At 41.4% G+C, this 24,757-nt stretch overlaps 1 protein-coding gene across 2 annotated transcripts in view; it reads left to right on the forward strand.

Moving 5' to 3' along the window:
* The window catches only part of MAPK1 (mitogen-activated protein kinase 1), a 60,896-nt gene extending 52,540 nt beyond the window's left edge, over nt 1–8,356 (forward strand). For both annotated transcript variants that reach the window (XM_075832358.1, XM_075832353.1), the window contains exon 9: nt 6,770–8,356. The gene's annotated coding sequence lies outside the window, so the exon portion shown is untranslated. The remainder of the gene's footprint in view (nt 1–6,769) is intronic.
* Nucleotides 8,357–24,757: the final 16,401 nt, after the last annotated feature.

The following is a 24,757-nucleotide window of genomic DNA, read 5'->3' on the forward strand; positions in this document are numbered from 1 at the left end:
CAGTACAGGGGAAACCCATTTTAAGTGACCCCATTTTGGAAACTAGACCCCTTGAAGAATTCTACTGTTTTGCATCCGTTTTTATTCTATCTTTTTAACCCCTTAAGGACGCAGCCTGTTTTGGCCTTCAGGACACAGCCAATTTTTTCAAATCTGACGTTTCACTTTGTGGTAATAACTTCGGAATGCTTTTACCTATCCAAGCGATTCTGAGATTGTTTTCTCGTGACACATTGGACTTAATGTATCAAGCAAATTTTGCCAGTAACAAAGTATTTAATTGTGAAAAACACCAAAATTTAGCGGAAAATTAAAATTTTTCTAAATTTATATACGTATCTGCTTGTAAGACCGATAGTAATACCACACAATTGTTGCTTAAAAGCCTCACCCATGTGGCTACTTTAGATTGGCGTTGTTTTTTGAACAGCCTTTTATTTTTCTAGGACGTTACAAGGCTTAGAACTTTAGCAGCAATTTCTCAGGTTTTCAAGAAAATTTCAAAAGGCTATTTTTACAGGGACCAGTTCAGTTGTGAAGCGGATTTTATGGCCTCATATATTAGAAACCCCTAATAAATCACCCCATTTTAAAAACTTTACCCCTCAAAGTATTCAAAACAGCATTTAGAAAGTTTCTTAACCCTTTAGACGTTTCACAGGAATTAAGGCAAAGTAGATGTGAAATTTTAAAATTTTTATTTATTTCTTTTTTTTTGCAGAAGTTCATTTTTCATCTTTTTTTTTTGTAACACAAAGTTTTACAAGGGAAACGCAACTCAATATCTATTGCCCAGATTTTGCCGTTTTTAGAAATATCCCACATGTGGCCCTAGTGCACTTATTGACTGAAGCACAGGCCTCCGAATCAAAGGAGCACCTAGAGGATTTTGTGGCCTCCTTTCTATTAGAAAATATTTTAGGCACCATGTCAGGTTTGAAAAGCTCTTTCAAACAAGGACTAAAGGAGAAAATGCACCACTACATTTGTAAAGCAATTTCTCCCGAGTAAAACAATATTACCACATGTGGGGTAAACGGCTGTTTGGACACATGGCAGGGCTTAGAAGGAAAGAGCGCCATTTGGCTTTTGGAGCTCAAATTTAGCAGGAATGGTTTACGGAGACCACGTCGCATTTGCAAAGGCCCTAAGGGACCAAAACAATGTGAACACCAAAAAAGTGACTCCATTTAGGAAACTACACCCCTTGAAGAATCCATCTAGGGGTGTAGTGAGCATTTGAACCCACAGGGGTTTCATAGATTTTATTAGAATTGGACAGTGAAGATAAAAAAAAATCCTTTTTTTTCCCCAATAAGACGTAGCTTTAGCTCAAAATTTTTCATTTTCTCAACAAATAAAGGAATAAAAGAACCCCAACATTTGTAAAGCAACTTCTCTGGAGTACGGCAATACCCCATTTATGGTCATAAACTGCTGTTTGGGCACACTGCAAGGATCAGAAGAGAAGGAGCGCCATTTGGCTTTTGGAGCACAGATTTTGCTGGATTGGTTTCTTGACGCCATGTCACTTTTGCAAAGCTCCTAAGGTACCAGTACAGTAGAAACTCCCCAAAAGTGACTTGATTCACAAAACTACACCCCTTGGGGAATTCATCTAGGGGTGTAATGAGCATTTTGGGCAGTGAAAATAAAAAAAAAATCCTTTTTCTTCAATAAGATGTTGTTTTAGCTGAAAATGTTTAATTTTCTCAACAAATGAAAAAAAGCACCCCAACACTAGTAAAGCAACTTCTCCTGTGTACGGCAATACCACATATGTGGTCATAAACTGCTGTTTGGGCAGAGTAGGGCTCAGAAGGGAAGGAGTGCCATTTGGCTTTTGGAGTACAGATTTTGCTGAATTGGTTTCTGGGCTCTATGTCGCATTTGCAAAGTCCCTGTGGGACCAAAACAGTGGATCCCCCCAAGAAGTGACCCCATTTTGGAAACTACACCCCTCAAGGTATTCACCTAGGCATGTAGTGAGCATATTAACCCCACAGGTGATTGGCATAAATTGGTGTGCACTCGATGTTGCAGAGTGATAATGGGATTTTTTTCCATAGATATGCCAATATGTGGTGCCCAGCTTGTGCCATCATAACAAGAAAGCTCTCTAATTATTATGCTGTGTTTCCCGGTTTTAGAAACACCCTACGTGTGGCCCTAATCTGTTGCCTGGACATTCGACCACGCTCAGGAGTGAAAGAGTACCATGTAAAATTAAGGCCTAACTTGGCAATTTACAAAGTATTGGATCACAATTGCAGGGCTCTGATGTGAAATAAAAACGGCTGAGGAGTGACCCCATTTTGGAAACTGCACCCCTCGAGGCATTTATTAAGGGGTGAAGTGAGCATTTTCACCCCACAGGCCTTTTCCATGAATGATTGCGCTGCGGAAGGTGCAAAGTAAAAATTTTAATTTTTCCCTAGATGTGATATTTCAGTGGCAAATATGTCGTGCCCAGCTTGTGCCACTAAAGACACACCCCCCAAAAATTGTTAAAAGGGTTCTCCCGGGTATGGCGATTCCATTTATGTGGAAGTAAACTGCTGTTTAGGCACACTGTAGGGTTCAGAAGGGAGGTAGCGCCATTTGGCTTTTGGAGTGTGGATTTTGCTTGGTAGTAGTTTTGTTTGGAGTCTAACTGGTGTTTCCGTTTATAATGTGGGGGTACATGTAAGCCGGGCGGAGTATATAAGGGGCATAGTCAGGAGGTATAATAATGGGGTAAAAAAATAAATAAAATGATCCATAGATGTGTGTTACGCTGTGAAGCAATCCTTTCTGCACAGGCCGGTGTCACAATGATATATGGCGTCCTTTCTTATGCCCCTTTTGGTCCACACTTCGCACCTTTGCAGTTTGAGGAATTTTGCTGGGAAGTGTTGTCCTGGTACAATACGGGCACCCTCACTTCCAGCAGATATGTTTGGGCCCTCCCCTTCCTGGTTCCCTAATTTTAGGGGCCTTGATAATTCGCCACTTGAAACAGAAGACATGTTCCCCTCGGGTCGGTACAACTTCATATTTTTTCTTTCCTGACTTTTATTGGAGCCTTAACTAATTTTATTTTTTCATAGATGTAGTGGTATGAGCGCTGTTTTTTTTTGCGGGGCGAGCTGTAGTTTTTATTGGTACCATTTCAGGGTACATACGACTTTTTGATCACTTGTTATCCTTTTTTTTTTTTTTTTTTTTTTTTTTTGGGCAGGAAAGGTGTCTAAAAAAAAAAAAAACAGCAATTCTGGCTTTTTTTTTTGGGGTTTTTATACAGCGTTCACCACGCGTTATAAATTACATGTTACCTTTATTCTGCCGGTCAGTCCGATTCCGGTGATACCTAATTTATAGCACTTTTTTATGTTTTACAACTTTTTGCACAATAAAATAACTTTTGTAAAGAGTGGGTTTTTTTCTGTCGCCAAGTTGTGAGAGCCATAACGGTTCTCATTTTTTCGTCGACTGAGCTGTATGAGGGCTTGTTTTTAGCGAGAAGAGTTATAGTTTTTATAGGTACCATTTTTGGGTACATGCGACTTTTTGATCACTTTGTCTTCCAAAAATTGAAATAAAAAGTGACAAAAATGGCAATTATGTCAGTATTTTTTTTTATTACGGAGTTCTTTGTGCGGAATATATAACAATAATTTTATAGTTCAGGTCGTTACGGTCGCAGTGATACCAAATATGTATGGCTTTATTATTTTTTTCAATAATGGCTTGATAAGGGAAAAAGGGCGATTGTTTTATTTTATTACTTGAAAATTTTATTGTATTTTTTACAACTTATTTTTACTTTTTTTTTTTTTACACTATTCTTTAGTCCCACTAGAGGACTTGAAGCTCCAACTGTTTGATGTTCTAATACATTGCACTGCCTATGTAGTGCAATGTATTAGAACTGTCAGTTGTAAACTGACAGCAAGCCGATCAAGCTCTGCCTCCGGACGGGGCCTAATCGGGCTTCTGTAATGGCAGATAGGAAGCCATTGTTAGACCTCCTGTTGCCATGGTAGCAGTCGCCAGCCTTGCCATCGCATGGCAGGCTGCCGATTTCATACAAACCACTTTGATGCAGCGATTGCATTGGATCGCTGCATTGAAGGGGTTAATGGCAGGAATCTGAGCTAGCTCCGGTACCTGCCTTTTACAGTGGGATGTCCGTTGTAACATACAGCGGACACCCACTGCTGATGACGCCGGCTCAGCTTCTGAGCCGGCGCCGTCTTGCCGATGGTACCGGATGCCTTTTTGGCCCCGCTGACAACTGGGCATAAAAGGATTCAGTTACTGGCAGACCGGGAAGTAAGTATTAGGGTATGTTCACACGGCAGCGTCCAATACACCTGAAATTACGGAGCTGTTTTCAGGCGAAAACAGCTCCTGAATTTCAGACGTAATTGCTCGTACACACGTTTTTCGCTGCGTCAGTTACGGACGTAATTGGAGCTATTTTTCAATGCAGTCAAGGAAAAACTGCTCCAATTACGTCTCAATAAGTGACGTGCACTTCTTTGGCGCGGGACATAAAAAAAAAAAAAAAAGCCTGTGTGCACTGAACATCGTAACCCCATTGATTTTCAATGGGCAGATGTTTGGAGCCGTATTTTCGGATGTAATTCGAGGTGTAAAACGCCCGAATTACGTCCGTAAATAGGGCGTGTGAACATACCCTTAGGCCTGCGATCGCCTTTGCAGCCACCGGCAACCCAGCGATCACATTGCTGGGGTGCCAGTGGCTATAAACTCCTCGCATGCTGTGATCTCTATTGAACGCAGCATGTGAGGGGTTGGTCGGATCGGAGGCTAGCTCCGGTCCTGGCCGATACCTCAGGGTGCCAGTTGTAACATACAGCTGTCACACAGCGGTGATGTCGCTGGCTCAGCTCCTGAGCCAGCTCCATCTCTCTCACGTACATTTGTATGTAAAAATGTGGCACGGGGTTAAAAGGAGTGGTGACTAAACTAATTCTACTATTGTTTGTTTTTTTTATCCCTTTTTTACAGTGTTCACCGTGCACTATAAATGACATGTTCACTTCATTCTGTGGGTCTATACGAATACGGTGGCACCATATGTTTATAGGTTTTTTGTTTTTTTTTAATGTCTTACGGCGTTTGCACAATAAAATACTTTTTTATAAAAAATAATTTACTTTTTGTGTTGCCATAACTTTTCTTGATGGGGGGAGAAAAAAAAAAGTGAGGGCTTGTTTTTTGCATAACTAACTAGTTTCGATCAGTACCATTTTTGGGTACATGTGACTTTTTTTTGAACTTTTTATTCCATTTTTTTGGGAGGTGAAGTGACCAAAAAATTGTGATTCTGGTAAAGTTTATTGGAATTACTAATGGCAGGGAAAGCCCCTCTTAAAATTGAACTTTTTTTTAAATTAAATAAATAAAATGTGAAGAAAAAAAAACTAACCTGATCTTGGTGTAATGTTGCATACTGTTGGGTAAATCAGGATGTACCGAAGACTCAGAAAATAAGTATTTCAATACTTGATACTAAATCTTTTGACAAAAAATATGCCCTATCGTTCAGTTAACGCTCTGGCAGAATGGTATTAATCCTGCTAAGTGTCTGCCCTATGGATGTTAGGCTATTGGAGACTCACTCACGCCTGTATAAGCACTGTCGCTGATACTAACCATTTAAGTCTGAGTCCTGTATTATGTAATATATATATATATATATATATATATATACCTATAATCTAGCTTCAACATGATTCGTCAGTAAATTTTAGCTGGCTCATCAGGAACCAAACTGATATAGTGACGGGATGCATTCAAGATTGGCGAAACATGTTGAAGCTAGATTATGGGGATATATAGAATACAGGACTCTGACTCCAATCAACCAGGAGTTGCTCTTTTCGGAGTGCTTGTATAGCCTCTGGTTGGGTACTGTGTGTGTGTGTGTGTGTGTGTGTGTTCACAGCTCCTGTATGCGCCGGGAGGTGGGCAGGAATGGCCGTTCCTCCAATCAATGTACTATTAGGTCATGGAGCGCAAACGATGCGCTAATCGTGACCTAATAGTACGTCCAGGAGCGATATTGCTCTGATTGCTCCGTGAAAATTCACGGACCAATCAGAGCGATCGCCAACCCGGGACTGCTCTCATTGGTCCTGGGCCAGCTAGCGGTGATAGTAAGCTGTATGACAGCTGTTATCACAGCTCTGTGTCCGTGCATTAAGACACGGTGACTGTTTGATGCCATGAGGAATATATTGGTCATGGAGCATTAAGTAATGCTGCTCCATGACTAATATTGGTCATGGAGCGTTAAGGGGTTAATACCACTTTAAAGGAAATGTGGGTGTGTATCAGTTATTTGGAGTTGTGTGCGGTAGTAATTGTGCAGGGAGAAGGAGGCGCTGTCATTAACTATTGACAATATTTGATGTGTTGCTTTTAGCTTTAGATGTCTGCTTCCCGTGATCCCAGTGTACACAACACCAGCTGAAAGTCATCTCTACAAAACGCTCAGAGGCCAGTTTGGAAACTTAATTAAAAAATAAATAAAAATAGGCTGTGACCAAGTTGTTTTTTTCAAATTCAAGGTTTATGTATTTGATTTTTGTTTTTCCCACCACGGAAATGCTCTCCTAAGCAGAGGAAGCAAGAATGCCTTTTATTTTGTTCTACTAGAGAAGTTTATATGTATCATCTGATGTTTAGGCACAATGAAACTTGTTACTGTATACCCAATATGATGTCTGATTAATTTTTGTTGTGCTTTTTTTCGAAGGGAAAGGCTGTGAAGGACTTCGCACTCCGTCTGTGTTCTTGACAGTTCTTCCTCCTTGGCCATGTCCTGTGACCCATCTCAGCTTGTCCAGTCTAACTCCTTTGAGCCATTAAGGAGGGCGGTTCCTGGTAGTTGTGGCTTTTTATGCTTATGATGAATTCTTTCAGTCTGGAGAAGTATTCTTGACACTCCTTTTTGTAAAGCCCAGTTGCAGTATGGAGCAGCAGCAAACTCGTGGATACCATATAACGAACTGCTTGTAAAAAAAAATATTTTATTTTTTTTTTTTTTTTTTTATTATTACAATGATTTCTCTCCTCCCTGTTTAGTGGACAAATGGTGTACTTGTTTTCACGGGCTTTACATATTGTGTCTAATCCCATGTTACTGCTGACTGGTAACTGGCATTTATTTTTGTTTTTGTTTTTCCTTGGGGAACTTATTACTCTGGGCACTGTCTTTTTGAAAGCCCCATTTACTTACACATATCATTTGAAACTGTTGCAGTGAAAAGCTATGAAAACCTGTATGAAACTATTGTATATTCTAGTTCCTGGTTTTCTCTAGCACTTTGAGCTGAATAAGCAATTTTAACCATTTAAACCATTTATGTGCTTGAGGGACCGTTAAAAAATCTTATCCATTTGTAAAAAGCAAATCTTTAGAACAAATTCAAATCATAGCAATGGGAAGCTGCTGCAAATATATATATATATTCTCTATCTCAAATTGTTGACTGCCATGCACTGGCCTTTATAAGTCTGCTCTTTTCGTGTAAGGATCAGTTTGAGGAAGTTGCATTTACATAGTGCTGCATATTCAACACTTGGAACTTGTAGTATTAGTTTTCACCTATGAGGATTGACCCAAAGCTTCATATTTTTGCTATGAGGCAGCATGCTAGTGCTCTTTCAAATGGTGCCATGCTCATTGACTGTTGAGGCACTTGAACTAGTCCTCCCTCCTTTATATAGAGGAATACACTGCATCGTCAAGAAATGATTGGTGTATTTTTCATGTTATTGGTAATGGCAATTTGAATTATTCCGGCTTAGGGCTAGACTACTGCACCAAGTCATGATGGTTTGATCCAGTTTCTTTCCCCGCCTCACGATGGAGCAGAAATCAAGCAAGCACTAAACTCTTTTAAACTGTTTCCATTACTTACTCTCCTTTTCTGGTATTTGTTCCTGGAGTTGTATTCCGCGGAGTTTACTAGATGTTATGTCGCTGTGCAGTGCCTCCTCCTCTTTCCTCACTGCTCTCTGTGGTGAACTACTTGCCTTGTTTAAAATGAACGTGCCCTCGCATGACTGTTAAGCTTTTCTGTGCAAAGATTGTCTAAGTGCCACATGCATATGACCGATTGAAACAAGATCTCTTACCTCTAAATTGTGTAATAATGAAATGTTATCCTGTAACCTTCATAAGGATGGAACCGCTCTTTTAAACCCTTTTTTGTTTTTCCTCATGTCTGGATTTTTTATTTTATTTTTCTTAGCAAAAATTCTAGTGACTTGTCAGAACTGCCTAGAAAATTAGCAAAAATTGCACTTGTATTTGAAAATAAATTGGAAAGAGACTGCATTTAATTTTTGGTTTGCTTTAGTTGATCAATTTTCTGATGTGGGTTATGTAACTATTTTACATTAATTTGGTGAATGGGTTTACCTGCTAATTGTCCTGCGTACCTCTTTATTAATAGATAAGATGCTATGTTTTTGTTTTTTAAACGGTTGTGCACAATATCTTTTATGTAAGCATTTGTGCTTCTAAGGTAGTCTGCTGTATTTGGAAGATGGTGAAAAAAGGAGCTTGACATTTTTGCTTTATGTGAAAAAGGGATGACTTTATTTGTAATGTCGGCTTTGCAGAATTAGTCTCATTCTCTTAGCATTTGAGGGAACCATTAGCCATATTTCACTGCAGGTATTAACCAATAATTTTAGTTTGTTTTTTTTCAATGTTCCTATATCATGGCTACTATTTTGTAAGGACCTAATTTATAAAACGGTTATGGTTATCAGATCTATATAAGTGAGTCTTTAAACATTTCGTCCATATACACCTCCCCCACGCAACTACCCCAATCATGACACCAATGCTTTAAGAAACCTATAAAAAAAAATGTTTGTTTTGCATAAACTGCATTAAACAGGGAAAGAAATGTACTATGCACTAGCAAATTTTACACTTTTCCCCTTCACGAGTGTAATGCATGGATCATTTAGTCATGCAAATTGCATCAGGGACCGTCAAAGCCATATTTAAATATTAAAAGGCATGTTGAGAAATGTCTAAGTATATGGGAAAAAAAAATTAAGAGTTGTCCGTAAATTACATGTGACTTTATTATTTCTTTGATATCACAAGGGTCTTGCTGAAGTGTTTAAAAGTCTTCAATTTGTTGCTTAAATTCATAAGAATTGCTTTTTAACACCTCTTTAAATTAGTTCTGGCAAAACATGTATTTCATTCCAGTTTTAAGTATTGCATAATTCATCTGAATGGCCAAAAACGCACGCTTGCTTACCATTTGGAGGTTTCTCACTACAAATGCACTTCACCTACTGCCTTCAGATCTGCTCTTGTTCCCATTAAAAAAAAAAAATCCTGCAATAACCATACACCAGTAGTTTTTCCTTTTTTCCCTGTTGCTCACAGCCTTGCCGTTTTATTTTTTTATTTCTTTTTTTCCCCCTTGCATAAAGGACATTTGCTACAAAGTAAAATGCAACCAATCTTTAGGACATTTTTTTTTTTTTGTTTTGTCCTCTCCTTCCCATATTGCCCCTTGTGCTCATATATGATCACTCTTAACAGATTACTTAAAAGAGCTTTGTACTTGCTTTGTACTGTTGGTGCCTTTTTAGTCTTGTACTCAAAATGTGTGTAGCTGATTTAAGTAGGTTGTAAAGTTAAAGGCTTCGCTGCTCAGACCACGATTCCTTTTCGATTACATAAAGCATTTGAAAGATTAATCTGGGTTGTGAGCAGTGAACATATTAAGATAAAATATTTTATAACAAATTCCTGTATGTTCCTTTAAAATGTAATGTAACAGCTAAACATGTATTTTATTGTGAAAGGTATGTAACCTGGTTAATTGATTTAAGAAACAAATTGTAAAAGGTTTATTTTTTTTGTTCTATTGATGTATTTAACTTTTTTTCCTCAATTGGTTGGATGTTCTATATTTCTGGCTTAAAATTGTGTAAAAAAGAGAAGAAAAAAAGATAAAAAGAAAAATATCATGTAAAACTCAATGCAGATAAAATCATTAAAATTGTACTCCTGTATTACCAAACAATTCTACTGATCTACCTTTTTATTTTTATTATATAATCCTTTTTACTGCTACTTTCAAGGTCAAAATGAAATGACAAGGACTGCTGGAATTTAAGATGCAAAGCGAAGGTGCAAATGTTTCTAGTTTCTTAAATTCGTGGGTTTGCCTTATTTACCGTATATGTCGGCGTATAAGACGACTGGGCGTATAAGACGACCCCCCAACTTTTACCCTTAAAATATAGAATTTAAGATATACTCACCATTTCGTGCAGGAGCGCTTCACTATGGCCATCGGCGGCAGGACCCAGGACTCTGTCTCTTTGAACTCGCGCATGCGCAGATAGGCTGCTTCATCGCGCGAGATCTGAGAGGCAGGGAATGAGAGGAAAGGGCGGGCCAGAGGATCTTACAGAGATGTTTCCTGGCGGCTAATACCGTCTTCCCTCAGATCCGTGGCGGATTCCGTGCATCCCGGGAGCCTGTGTACCGGACTGCAGGCTCACAAGGTAACACACAACCTGTGTGTAGACAATATGTAGACTAGGGATGTCACGATACCAGAATTTGGACTTCGATACCGATACTTCGTTTAGTATTGCGATTTCGATACCAATTTCGATACTTTTGCCAACAGTAATAAAAAAAAAATTCTTCCGTTTTCTGATGTGAGGCGCGACGTGTGATGAATTTTGAACGCGCCTCACATTAATAGTAATTAATCCCATCATGTTTCTCAGTCATATTGGGTTAATGTGCGAGGTACATGATGGGGTTAATTACTATTAATGTGAGGAACATGGAGGGTAAATTCATCGCACCTCACATTAATAAGTGATAGAAAGCCGTGTTTATTTCATTTTTTTACAGCGTACACATCATAAATGATGCAAAAACATTGTTGTCCGCGCCATTACTGAATGTGTGTATTTTATGTATTGAGACTTATTTTAATGTTTATTGTAAAAAAGGTGAAGGTGTATTTTTTTTTAAATTTAACAATACTTTGTTTTTACTTTATTTTTAAACTTTAATGTACTGACATATATCAGATATGTGCCAGTACATTAGCCTGTGGACAGATAGCACACAGGCAGTTGTTAGGACATACTTGGGTATGTCCTAACAACATGAAATATGGTAAGACAGCCCTGGAGTCCGTCAATAGACCCTGGGCTGTCTGCCCATATATGGTATGGCCCTCGATCGCGTCACAGGAATTCCCTGTGATGCGATCCAGGGGCATCCCCCCTTCTCACTTTCCCCTGAATGCTGCAGTCAGCTGTGATCGCAGCATTCAGGGGAATAACGGCGGAGATGAGCGGTTTCTCTGATCTCCGCCGTTATAGAGCGGGGCTGCGGCTGTGTAATACAGCCATTGCCCCGCTCCTGACAGGAAGTGAGCGCGCGGTCAGCATGAGGTGATGCGGCCGGCGCTGCACTAATGAGCGGCAGTTCAGGCACTGAAGACCGAACATGGGGGTGTTTTGTAGCGCGCCCACCATGTTCTGTCTCCAGTGCCGCCGCTCATTAGTGCAGCGCTGGCCGCATTGCATCATCCTGACCCCGCGAACTTATCATGACTCAGGAGCGGGGCTGTGGCTGAATTACACAGCCGCAGCCCCGCTCTCATAGTCATGTGTACTATACTGAGCTGTGCGGCTGCAACGTGCATCCCTAATGTAGACAATATCCGGCATATAAGACGACCCCACACTTTTGAAATTTTTTTAAGGGTGTAAAAAGTCGTCTTGTACGCCGATATATACGGTACATATAGATCCTAGCAAATAAAAGGGATTACATTTTTAGATAAATGCATCTGTGGACAACGCTGGATTTATTTGTGAACTTCTGGGAGGAACGGCACAACGCAGAGTTCTAAGAAAAGATGCTCCAGAAGTATTTTACGAAGTATTTACTAAAAGACCTGGTAACTGGTCCTCTCAAGTCTATAATGAATTATTGAAAGGGCTACATACAAAGGGGAGATTTATTTAGACTGTCATTTGATATGAACAACGCTGCAGTAAGATGTGCCTAATGTAATAATCAGGTGCATCTCCTGCTGTCAGTGTGCCAGAAAGGGAAATTTAAGGCCCTGTTCAGAGTTTTTTGGCGTGGAAACCGCTCCGCAAAACTCGTCAAACGGCCAAAAATGCCTCCCATTGATTTTAATGGGAGGTGGAGGCGGTTTTTATATCTCCCTCCCCCCCATATGTGGGTGGTCAGTCAGTCTGGTGGTTTTTCCCCCACAAAACAAAGCATGCTCTGGGTATTGGGTTTTACTTCTAGGCTTTTCTAGGACTTCAAAAATGTTACCGAAAACCTTGTGGCTCCTTTTTTTTTTTCCTCAGCTGAAAAGAATTGTATCTGAAGGAGGCATTATGGAACTTAAAGAGGCTCTGTCACCAGATTATAAGTGCCCTATATCATACATAATCTGATCAGCACTGTAATTTAGATAAGTGGTTTTTATTTTGAAAAACAATAATTTTTGAGCACGTTATGAATTTTAATTTATGCTAATTAGGTTCTTAATGCCCAACTGGGCGTTTTAACTTTTGACCAAGTGGGTGTGGTAGAGGTGTATGACGCTGACCAGTTTTCATGAGAGCACGTTGTGCTGACACATACACCCACGTTATGCGGATAGATGCGCGGTCTATTCATACTCCCGACACTTTGGTAAAGTTTCTGTGGGACTCACGCAGCACAGTGTGATCTCGGGAGATCACGCTGTGAATGACAGCACAGCCTGATCTCTGAGATCACGCTGTGCGGTGTAAGTAAGCTCCACAGAAACTTTACCGAAGTGTCGGGACTGAATAGACATCGCATCCTGGCTGGAGATGGTCTATTCACTCTTAAGACTTCAGTAGTCAGGGTATGTTCACACGGCCTTTTTACGGACGTAATTTGGGCGTTTTAACCCCTGAATTACGTCCGAAATTACGTCTTGAAAGCGTTGACAAACATCTGCCCATTGAAAGCAATGGGCTGACGTTTGTCTGTACACACGAGGCGTATATTTACGCGTCACTGTCAAAAGATGGCGCGTAAATAGACGCCCACGCCAAAGAAGTGTCATGTCACTTCTTCAGACGTAAATGGAGCCGGTTTCCATGGAAAACCAGCTCCAGTTACATCCGTAATGGACGCGGCATTCAAGCGCCTGCACATGCCGTTACGGCTGAAATGACAGGGCTGGTTTCGCCTGGAAACAGCCCCGTAATTTCGGCCGTTACGGATGCTGCCGTGTGAACATACCCTCAATGTGGGTCTGTTATTCATTTTAGAGTACGTTCACACAGGGCAGATTAGTTGAGATTTTCCGTCGGGATCTGTGGTCAGATATTAAATAGCGGCAAAGTAGATAAGAGATTATCAAATTTTATCCCCAAGATGCAGAAAAAAAAAACACTACAAAGAAAATGGGCATAAATTGGATTTGTAATCCACATGTCAATTTATGCTGCTAAATTGTTGCGTTGTTTCTGCTGATTTTCCTCATTGATTTAATCAAGGAAGGGAAAATTCTCTAAAAATTTGAAAAGGTTGCAATTTTGGCTGCTGAAAAGCTGTGACTGCAGCAAAAAAAAAAAATTTGAAAAAAAAAATGCAAATAAGGAAAAATTAACGCTTTCCTGTTTAAAATGAAGTCCATACTTCCCTGGTGTTGCCATAGTGATTTCTGGTTTCCTCGGCTGTTCTTTATGCTGCTGACCACCTGAGATGTTTCATCCCATGTGCATGCTGCAGCTAAACTTACCATCAGGTACTGGGTTGGGTACGCTGTGGTTTTTCCTCACAGCTTATCCTCCATGTGTGAATAAATCTTAACTTTTTGGGTTATACTGAAGAAACTGGATGAAAGCTTTATTTGAATGGTTAACAGGGTTACTATCAATTTAAATTAGTTTTCCAAGACTGATTACTGTCTAACACCTAATATTTAAATAAAAAAAATGTACCATTGAGGTCATTAATTTAACATATGAGGCCTTCATAAGTATTTAACAATGGACCCCAAAATACCATGTAAATTTACTCCTGTACTGTTCTGTTTTTTTTTTCGGACCAGACTCTTAGGCTGGGTTCACACGACCTATTTTCAAAATAGGGCTACAATACGTCGGCAAACATCTGCCCATTCATTTGAATGGGTTTGCCGACGTACTGTGCAGACTCCCTGTAATTTATGCGTCGTCGTTTGACAGCTGTCAAACGACGACGCGTAAATTGACTGCCTCGGCAAAGAAGTGCAGGGCACTGCTTTGCCATGTAATTTGAGCTGTTCTTCATTGAACTTAATGAAGCACAGCAAGATTTACGAGCATCTCAGACGCCTCGTAAAATACGAGGAGGAGCTTTTACGGCTGAAACGAGGCAGCTGTTTTTTTCTGAAAACAGGCTGTCATTTCAGCTGTAAAAGCAAGCTAGCGTGTGAACATCCCCTTACATTACGTTCTCGGTTTGAAGTAAAATGGACTGCACACGGACCACATCAGTGTGCTGTCTGTTTTTCACAGATCAGTTGCTAAAGAAATGCAGAAAAAAAAACGTGAAACCAAGGAAGTGCTTGCGGAGGAGAAAAACGTTTGGAAAAAAAAAAATGCCTCACAGTGGCAATACGGATATTGCATACACATGAAAAAGGTCCCTTTAGTTACGGATGCAAATTGGACACGCTTGTGTGAAAGGGCATAATGGTAAATGGCATTGGAATTTGCCGACTCTTGGGTATAGAGCGAGAGAACGTTCATCTGATCAACGGAAACCGGGATATACTATGGTAGTTTTCAACATGCCCAATCCTTTTGTGCCACTAGGAGAACATAGCATGTGGCAGTAGAGGTGTCTTGGCAGCTACCTAAACCACCACCCCCCCCCCCCCCCCCCAAAAAAATCCCTATGACAAAACATACAAGCTGCAATGATGCGGCAGCTTTGTTTTTTTTAAGATACAGAACTCTAAATCCCCTGTAAAGACTTATAAAAGTGAATTATGAATTTTTGTCTGCCTGGTGCAGCCACCAGAAGGAGTTTCGGGCATATGCTTCATACGTTTGACGTTTAAAGAGTTATCTGAGGCTTTTAAATTCATGGTTTTATTCTCCGGATAAGCCATCAGTATTAGATTGTTGGGGTCTGACCCTTGGCTCCCCTGCCTATCTGCTGTTTGAAGGGGCCTCTTGTTTAAATGGGCTTCGTTTCTGTTCGTACTTTCACACTCTATTTTCATAGCAGCTGTGTAATGTATTGAAGCACTGTCCCATTCACTTTGTAGTTATGTTCTACTGGATGTAGTTATATTAGCAGCAATGTAAGATGGATTTCTGTGTATTATAGAGGATAGAATAAGCAGCAGAAGTAAATCCAGTCACAGCTTTCTCCTCAGTGACTGTTGCTGGCTGTGTGCATGTAGTGAGACTCAAAATAGCCTTTTAGGCTACTTTTTAGTAGTATATTGGTCAGTAGTTTTTATCAGTATATGGAAGGCAAAACCAGGAGGGGCCCAAGACATGGAAGAGATGCAAATCTGTCCATTATACTTTTTCTGTGAAAGTTCCACTTTTAGTTTTGGCTTACAAATACTGCTCTAAATACTTCCATGTGAAAGTAGCGTTTTCCTTCTCTAGCAGATTAATCCTTTAAAATCAACTGTACCCTACTCTTAAAATCTTTGGCACATTCAGATGTGGAAGATCATTTCCACTGTGCATCTTGCCATGAATTTCTCTGCAAATTGGCTAAAGTATCTGTGTAAAAAAATCTGCATATCAAACATCCATTTTGTTTCAGATGTAGCAGTGGATTTTCCACAGGTTTCAGCCAATGCATTGCAAAGGCTGAAATCTGCAGTTGGAGGCCATGTTCACACAGGGTGGATACGCTGTGTTAAAGCACACCGCGTATCCCCAATGGGGGCTGCAGGGAATTCAGGCCCGAAATGGTGGTGCAGTTTTTCAGCTGAGATGTCTGCTGCGTGAAACTGCACGTAAATTTAAAAAAAAAATTGTACTTACCGGTAGTCCTGGTGATGCATCCCTCTGCTGGCCGGCCTCCTGCGCTGGGCTGGACGAAGAAGTACAGAATTCTTTAACCAAGATTTTGGTAAGATTATTATTATTTTTTTTTTCTCCGTTGCGATTTTTGTGGTGGAATCTCTGCATTTCCGCCTCAAAAAAAACACAAATGTTTGTTGGGTTTTACTTCCCCATTGAATTCCAGTGGGAAAACCTGCAACAAAAAAGCAGCGATTACGCACATACAATTGACATGCTGCAGGTAAAAAAAAAAACGCACTGCAGGTCAATTTCTTCCCATTATTTATGCAGCGTGTGGATGAGATTTGTTCAGATATCATCCACTTTGCTGATACTGTATAATTCTGTGAATTTTCCACAACTAAATCCGTTGCGGAAAATCTTCAGTATTTATGTTACACATGAACGGACACTGAATCTGCTGCTTCTCTGCAACAGACCGAGCAGGCTGTGGATATGAAAATCTGCAGCATGCGCTGCTTGCTTTGCAGATTTTTTTTCTGCTACATGTGCATGGGGTTTTAAAGCTCCATCCACTTGTATTGTACTGTAAATCCGTCTAACAAAACCGCCACCTCTGAACATGCCCTTATATGGCTGATAAATAGCAATATTCTGTATGAAGTAAAGTTCCTATCTGGAGATGAGACCATTTTTCACCTGATGAGTGATTTGCTGATCCTTTACCCATTGCGATTCATTGGTGAATTAAAATGTACCTGAGCTTTCATCAAAAAGTTCAAAATCGTCATGTACCTCAGTCCTTAACCTTTTCATGCCGACAATCTAGATTCACGTCCATTTCGCACATACCCTGTGCTGCCAGGGCGTGTATATACAGATCTCTGGTCCAGCCGGCATAGCACTGTGAAAAGCGCTCGGACGCCGGCTGCGTCAGTGTCCCCGGCTCGCCAGCAACCTGTTCTCTGACAGCCGAACCGATTGGTTCGGCTACAGAGAATATGATCACCGTTCTTAACTGCTTCCTGACCACCCACAGTAAATTCACGTCGGCATTTGCTGTGCTGTGTGCAGCGCCGACGTGAATTCACAGTGGGTGTTAAAAGCGCGATCCGGGTGTCTCCGAGTAGTGCTGACACCCGGATCGTGCTGTTAACCCCTGCCTCTGGTCCCAGAGACATGATCGGGACCTCATTGGCTCAGGTCCCGATCATGTGATCGCAGGGAAAGTTTGTTGCTACAACAAACTTTCCCGAGGACCGATTTGCGGGTGCTGCTGTCGGTTGCATGGAAAAACCAGAGGCCGTACAACGGTCATCATAGGCTTTCTGTCATTGTGACTGTCAACGTCACACTGACCGTTTATAATACGTTTACACTACCTAGATAGTGTAATGTATTATAGCAGCCATCAGTGCTGGAGGTCTTCAAGTAAAAAAAAAAAAAAGTAATAAAAATGTTTTATAAAAGTGTAAAAACAAGTTATAAGTTCCAAAAACATAAAATGCTTTTTTTTCCTATAATAAGTCTTTTATTATAGGAAAAAAAATAAACTGTTAAAGTACACATATTTGATATCCCCGCGTTCGTAACGACCCCATCTATAAAACTATAATATTATTTTTCCCGCACGGTGGACACTGCAAAAAAATAATTTAAAAAAACAATGCTAGCATCACTATTTTTTGGGTCATCACCACTCCCATAATATAGAATAAAAAGTGATCAAAAATTTGCATGTACCCCAAAATAATACGAATAAAAACTACAACCCGTCCTGCAAAAAACAAGCCCTTACACAGCTTTTTTGACTGAAAAATAAAAAAGTTATGGCTCTCAGAATATGGGGACACAAAAAAGAAATAATTTTATAGAAAAGTGATTTTATTGCGCAAACGCCACAAAACATTAAAAAACATGATTACAGTACGGGACAGTTGTCCTGCAGCGAGGCAGGGACTCCTAGCATCGTACATAAGTATGATGCTAGGAGCCCGGCTCCCTGCACTGTGTTCGGTCCGGTACTTGCGGCTGAAATACGTCCGTCAATTACGGACGTAATTAGTGTGTGTGCACATACCCTAACAAGCAAAATCCGCTCCAAAAGCCAAATGGTGCTCCCTCCCTTCTGAGCTCTGCTGTGGGTCCAAATAGCAGTTTATTACCACATATGGGGTATTGCCGTAATCGTGAGAAATAGCTTTACAAGTTTTGGGGTGCTTTTTATTCTTTATTCCTTGTTAAAATTACAATTTTAATTTTCACAGACATATTCCAATAAATATAGCAAAAGACCTGTCGGGTCAAGATGCAAACTATACCCCTAGATAAAGTCCTTGAGGTGTGTAGATTCCAAAACCACTTTTGGGGAGATTCCACTGTTTTGGCACCACAAGACCTCTTCAAACCTGACATGGTGCCTAAAATATATTCTAAAAAAAGGAGACCCCAAAATCTTCTAGGTGCTCCTTTTGCTTCTGAGGCTGGTGCTTCAGTCCATTATCACACTAGGGCCACATGTGGGATATTTCTAAAAACTATATATACTAATAAATATTGCATTGCATTTCTCTGGTAAAACCTTCTGTGTTACAGAAAAAAATGTATTACAAATTAATTTCGGCAAAAAAAATGAAATTTGTAAATTTCACCTCTACTTTGCTTAAATACATGTGAAACGCCTAAAGGGTTAATAAACTTTCTGAATGATGCTTTGAATACTTTGAGCGGTGCAGTTTTTAAAATAGGGTGATTTATGGGGTCTATCTAGTACATAAGGCCCTCAAAGCCACTTCAGAACTTAAAGAGGCTCTGTCACCAGATTGTGCAACCCCTATCTGCTATTGCAGCAGATCGGCGCTGCAATGTAGATTACAGTAACGTTTTTATTTGTAAAAAAACGAGCATTTTTGGCCAAGTTATGACCATTTTCGTATTTATGCAAATGAGGCTTGCAAAAGTACAACTGGGCGTGTATTATGTGCGTACATCGGGGCGTGTTTACTACTTTTACTAGCTGGGCGCTCTGATGAGAAGTATCATCCACTTCTCTTCAGAACGCCCAGCTTCTGGCAGTGCAGATCTGTGACGTCACTCACAGGTCCTGCATCGTGTCGGCACCAGAGACTACAGTTGATTCTGCAGCAGCATCAGCATTTGCAGGTAAGTAGCTACATCGACTTCCCTGCAAACGCCGATGCTGCTGCAGAATCATCTGTAGCCTCTGGTGCCGATGTGTCCTCGCTCGTCTGACACGATGCAGGACCTGTGAGTGACGACACAGCGTGATCTCTGGAGAACACGGCTGTGTCTGCACTGCCAGAAGCTGGGCGTTGTGAAGAGAGGTGGATGATACTTCTATACACAACGCCCAGCTAGTAAAAGTAGTAAACATGCCCCGATGTACGCACATAATACACGCCCAGTTGTACTTTTTACTTTTCAACACGCCCAGTTGTACTTTTGCAAGCCTCATTTGCATAAATACGAAAATGGTCATAACTTGGCCAAAAATGCTCGTTTTTTAAAAATAAAAACGTTACTGTAATCTACATTGCAGTGCCTATCTGCTGCAATAGCAGATAGGGGTTGCAAAATCTGGTGACAGAGCCTCTTTAACTGGTCCTTGACTAAATAGCCTTTTGGAATTTTATTGAAAATGTTAGAAGTTGCTGCTAAAGTTCTAAGCCTTGTAACGTCCTAGAAAAATAAAATAATGTTCAAAAAACAATGCAAATATAAAGTAGACATATCGGGGATGTTAATTAGCAACAATTTTGTGTGGTATTACTATCTGTTTTACAAGTAGATTACATTTTAAATTAGAAAAATTATAATTTTTGCAAATTTTCTTGAGACTTTGGTATTTTTCACAAATAAGCTATGAATTTATTGACGAAATTTTTCCACTAACATAAAGTATAATATGTCACGACAAAACAATCTCTAAATCGCTTGGATAGGCAAAAGCATTCCAGAGTTATTACCACATAAAATGACACATGTCAGATTTGAAAAAAATGGGGCTGGCCATTGAGGCATCGATGACCCTTGGTCCTGAAAGGGTTAATGATGTTTTGACATTCCGCCCACATTTTAGTGCTTACAATTCTTTTTTTCACTTCCGCTGCCCCACTATTTTCTAGTTTCTCAATAGTGGGGGACGTGTTCCTGATATGCAAAATTGCCAGTACATTGTGGAGTTCCGTGCCCACACTGCCAATCATTCCGTGTGGCTCCATCTGAAGTACGCCTGATAAACTAATGCATTTTATGCGTAGCGTGAGATATGTCTCTGTCTCTGTAACGTTTCTGTCCAGCCTTAGGACATGCTTGAAAAAGCTCCTAAGGCTGGACGGAAACGTTGCATCCTTAGGCCGGATTCACACGAGCATGCGTTTTGCGCGCGCAAAAAATGCGGCATTTTGCACGCGCAAAAGGTCCATAAAAGCTCCGTGTGTCCTCCGCATAAGATGCGTGGCTGCGTTATTTTCGCGCAGCCGCCATCATTATGACACTGGTTTTATGTTTGTAAGGCTGGGTTCACACGACCTATTTTCAGACGTAAACGAGGCGTATTATGCCTCGTTTTACGTCTGAAAATAGGGCTGCAATACGTCGGCAAACATCTGCCCATTCATTTGAATGGGTTTGCCGACGTACTGTGCAGACAACCTGTAATTTACGCGTCGTCGTTTGACAGCTGTCAAACGACGACGCGTAAATGGACTGCCTCGGCAAAGAAGTGCAGGGCACTTCTTTGCCACGTAATTTGAGCTGTTCATTGAACTCAATGAAGCACAGCTCAAGATTTACGAGCGTCTCAGACGCCTCGTAAATTACGAGGAGCATATACGTGTGATACGAGGCAGCTGTAAACAGTCTGTCTTTTCACACGTAAATGCCTCTCATCGTGTGTTCATATCCTTAAGAGAAAAGCACGTTGTTCTTTTTTGTTTTCATTCATAGTTTTGACTACTGTAGCGTGCGTGCGTGCTGCGTGATGCGCGAAAAACGGGCAAATATAGGACAAGTCGTGAGTTTTACGCAGCGGACATACGCTGTATGAAAATCACTGACAGTCTGAACTGCCTCATTGACTAACATAGGTCCGTGCGACGCGCGTGAATATCCGCATGCGCGTTGCACGGACGTATTATACGTTCGTCTGAATAAGCCCTTATATTGAATGAATAAACAACATCCTTTTTTTTGCTATACTTGTGTGTGTGTGTGTCCTGCACTTCTTTGACGATGCTGTTATTTTACGCGCCGTCTTTTGACAGTGACGTGTAAAATTACAGGTCGTCGGCACAGTACATCGGCAAACCCATTGAAATGAATGGGCAGATGTTTGCCGGCGTATTGGAGCCGTGTTTTCAGGCGTAATTCGAGGCGTAAAACGCCTAGTTTACGCCTGAAAATAGTGTGAACCCAGCCTTAGAAGTCCTGCTGTTGTGGCGCTGCATGTAAAAACCTGATTCGGGTTTTTACATGCAGCGGGCACATAAAACGAGGTGGTGGGCCTTATGTTTGACTTTTGTACTGTATAAAATCAGTCCTTCCCCCCCTCACAGTTTGTGTCTCCCAGAGAAAAAAAAGAGTTTGACTTTACTCTGCTAAAATGAAAGTAAAGCCTGTAACCTGCAATAGTGAGGGAAATCCTGTGTTCTAATGATACAGTTACGTGTGAAAGTATTTATATTATTATGTAACTCTGGCTGTGTGAAGGGAAATGGGATTTAGAGCTTTGTAACAGAAGAATAGTGGTAAATTAACTGGCACAAAATTTTGCACCAAAAGAAAATAATTCGTTTTTTCTTTCGTACTTCAGGCAGCACTGATGTGTAAATGAGGACTGCTCCTAACTAGTACAGAAGAACACGCAAGAGTTAAAATAAACCATTAACAACTGCTGTCCCCTTAAATACTCACACCCCCCCCCCCCCCAAGATGAGGAAGAAGCATGGTTTTTCTTTTGTCCGAATTAGGACGTCCTGCTGTTCATGTCGGAATCGGCTCTCTGCTCCACCCCAGGTTGAGTAGCCGCGGTGCTGCTCTAGGGGGTCGTAGCCTCATCCCCTGCCATGTTGCGCTACATTTGCTGAGCGTGCCTGGGCCTGGTTTGGAAAACCATGTGTGTCCCACATCTGACGCTCGGAATCCTCTATAGGCAGTGTAGAGAGCAGTCACAGCTTCTGTACATGCCGGCAGTGTTGTGAGTACAGCTCCCTCAGAGCCTCTACATGCATCATGTGTGCCCTACTTCTGGTGGTGACAGGAAGTGTGGGGCAGGGACTGAAAATTCTGCAGGAGCCTCTCAATTTCAGCCCTTACCTGATTTGTGTTCCTCTGATCTCTGTGTTTAGTGCTCACACTCCTGACGACCTTGAACTAGGGATTAAGGATTTTTTTTTTTCAGTGGTTCCAAAGCCATCTGTCTAAGGAATTTGACAAAGTGGAATCTAAGAAAAGGAAAAAAAAGAAATAAAAAATACATCATAGAGGGCCTAAACGTCATAAGAAAACTCCTTCCTCCTCTGAGACTGAGACTATACTCTAACTCTCAGATGGTTCAGATGCAGATGTTTCTGAAGATTACTTTCTGTTCCATAATGATAAAGCTTCTAAACTTATCAAGGCTGTTAAAGTGGTTTTGGCGACTGATGAATCCCATATTTTTGTGGGTGTGGCCTGGACGCTGGATGGAGCCATGAAGTAGGAGAGCTCCACCAGTGCCCAATCTCATCTACCTTCATCCTCCCCGGCACTGTCGATTCCCGCCTGGGAACACTCACAGGGTGTACTGCTACCCTCTGACTGGTTTATTAAGCCATTGGGTGGCGATATCGGATGGGGCCTATGGTCCGAGCCGGATACCCAGCCTAAAGTGAAAACGAAGTGCGCGGGACTGCACTTCCGGTCGGACGCACGGAGGCCCAGTGAGGCTTAATAGAGCTCCCTGGGGAGCGGTTCTCTTGGGGATACTATCCCTGGATTTCCCCCCTGGTGCTATCCTGATCCTGGGCTCCCTCTGACAAGCCATAGACACTCCTGCAGGAGCTCATAGGTACAGCCTCAATCTTGGATCCCTGCTGCAGGAGCTCTGCTATGCTACATCTACTCTCCTGGGGAAAAAGGAAAGAGAGGACACCTTGCTGGAGAAACAGCTCCTGTGGACAAGGATGCCGTTTTGATGCATGGGAGTGGTGAGTGACTTTAGCAGCCTGCTGCTGCTGACATTGTGGGTACGCTGTGACCTCCCTGCTATAGTATTATCCACTGCACAGATGTAATCTGGACATATTGGGACGCATGGAGGATCCCCCCTTCCCTATGTCTATAATTGTTTATTTTGCATCTGGCTGTGCACTGATCTGAGGTGATTCTACATTCTTACTCCATCCTGCTGTTCGAGGTACCCTCATGATGGCCTCCTCCAAACAGTCTAAAATCACAGACAAGTTGAATAAATCCACCGGTCCTACATCCGGGCCCCGTGGTTTCCGGCCTACTTAGGCCTCTGCCTCTCCTTCCACTCTAGTTGACCCCCCCCCCCCCCCTCCCTCCTGAACATGCTGAAGGCCATTACGGAATCTCGTACAGTACTAACTGAGAAAATCTATGCCCTTCAGACGGACTTTGGTCTCCTCAGAGCTGATGTACACACACTACGTGAAAGCGCTACTGAGTCTGAGAGACGCATTTCTGATTTGGGAGATGTGGTGACACCCCTGAGGTCGAGAATCGACACTTTATAATTGCAACAGTCCACCTGGCGAGCTAAAGTCGGTGACACGGAGAACCGCTTGCGACTGTGCAATGTTCGCTTCATCGGTCTGCCTGAGGGTGTGGAAAAGCCGAGCGCTGCTGCATTCCTGGAAAATTTGCTCAAGTCAATATTTGGGGAAACTGCCTTTTCCCCTATGTTTTGTGTGGAACGTGCACATTGGATCCCGACTAGATCTCTTCCACCTGGGGCACTGCCACACAACTTCATCGCCAAGTTTTGGAATTTCAAAGACTGAGACAAATTACTGGAACTTGTGAGGAAACCGGGGCTCTGAAACACACCAGCCAGGATGTGAGAGTCTTTCCTGATTATTCGTTGGAGGTACAAAAACAGAGGCAGCGATTTACGGAGGCCAAGAAGTGTTTGGGTGGAAAAACATTGTCAATTCTATGGTATACCACGCAAAACTCAGATAGGTGCACAATGGATCTGTAGTATTCATCAACAAGCCGGAAAGAGTCTTTGCCTGGTTGGAACGTCATAGACTCTGATTTGTTTCTCCTGTGCTATCATATCTTCTTATGAGACTATAACATTGGGAAATTTCTCTACACCGTGGAACTAACTGCTCTTCTATGAAGATTTTAATTTCCCTCGCTATTGTCTCCAGTAGTGAGAAGTGTTGGGAGATATACCAGGATTTGGATATTTTGCTGACATACTTCTGTCTTCGATGTTGCAGCTCTATTGAGCCTATTGGCTTTGTTTGAAAATATTTGCTGTACTCTAAGGGAAGGGGGTTGCTCCCTTTTTCTAACCATTTAAGCATACCTTGTAGTTTTTGTTTCTGGTTTTTTTTGCTGCATTTGAGTAGGAAACCTGTCTCAAGTTCGGGGGGATAAGTAGGGTGGGTTTGGGTTGTTGTTTTTTGTTTCTGCCTTACATACTTATTTGCTT

The sequence above is a fragment of the Rhinoderma darwinii genome, chromosome 1 (genome assembly GCF_050947455.1).
Source record: "Rhinoderma darwinii isolate aRhiDar2 chromosome 1, aRhiDar2.hap1, whole genome shotgun sequence".
Taxonomy (NCBI): domain Eukaryota; kingdom Metazoa; phylum Chordata; class Amphibia; order Anura; family Rhinodermatidae; genus Rhinoderma; species Rhinoderma darwinii.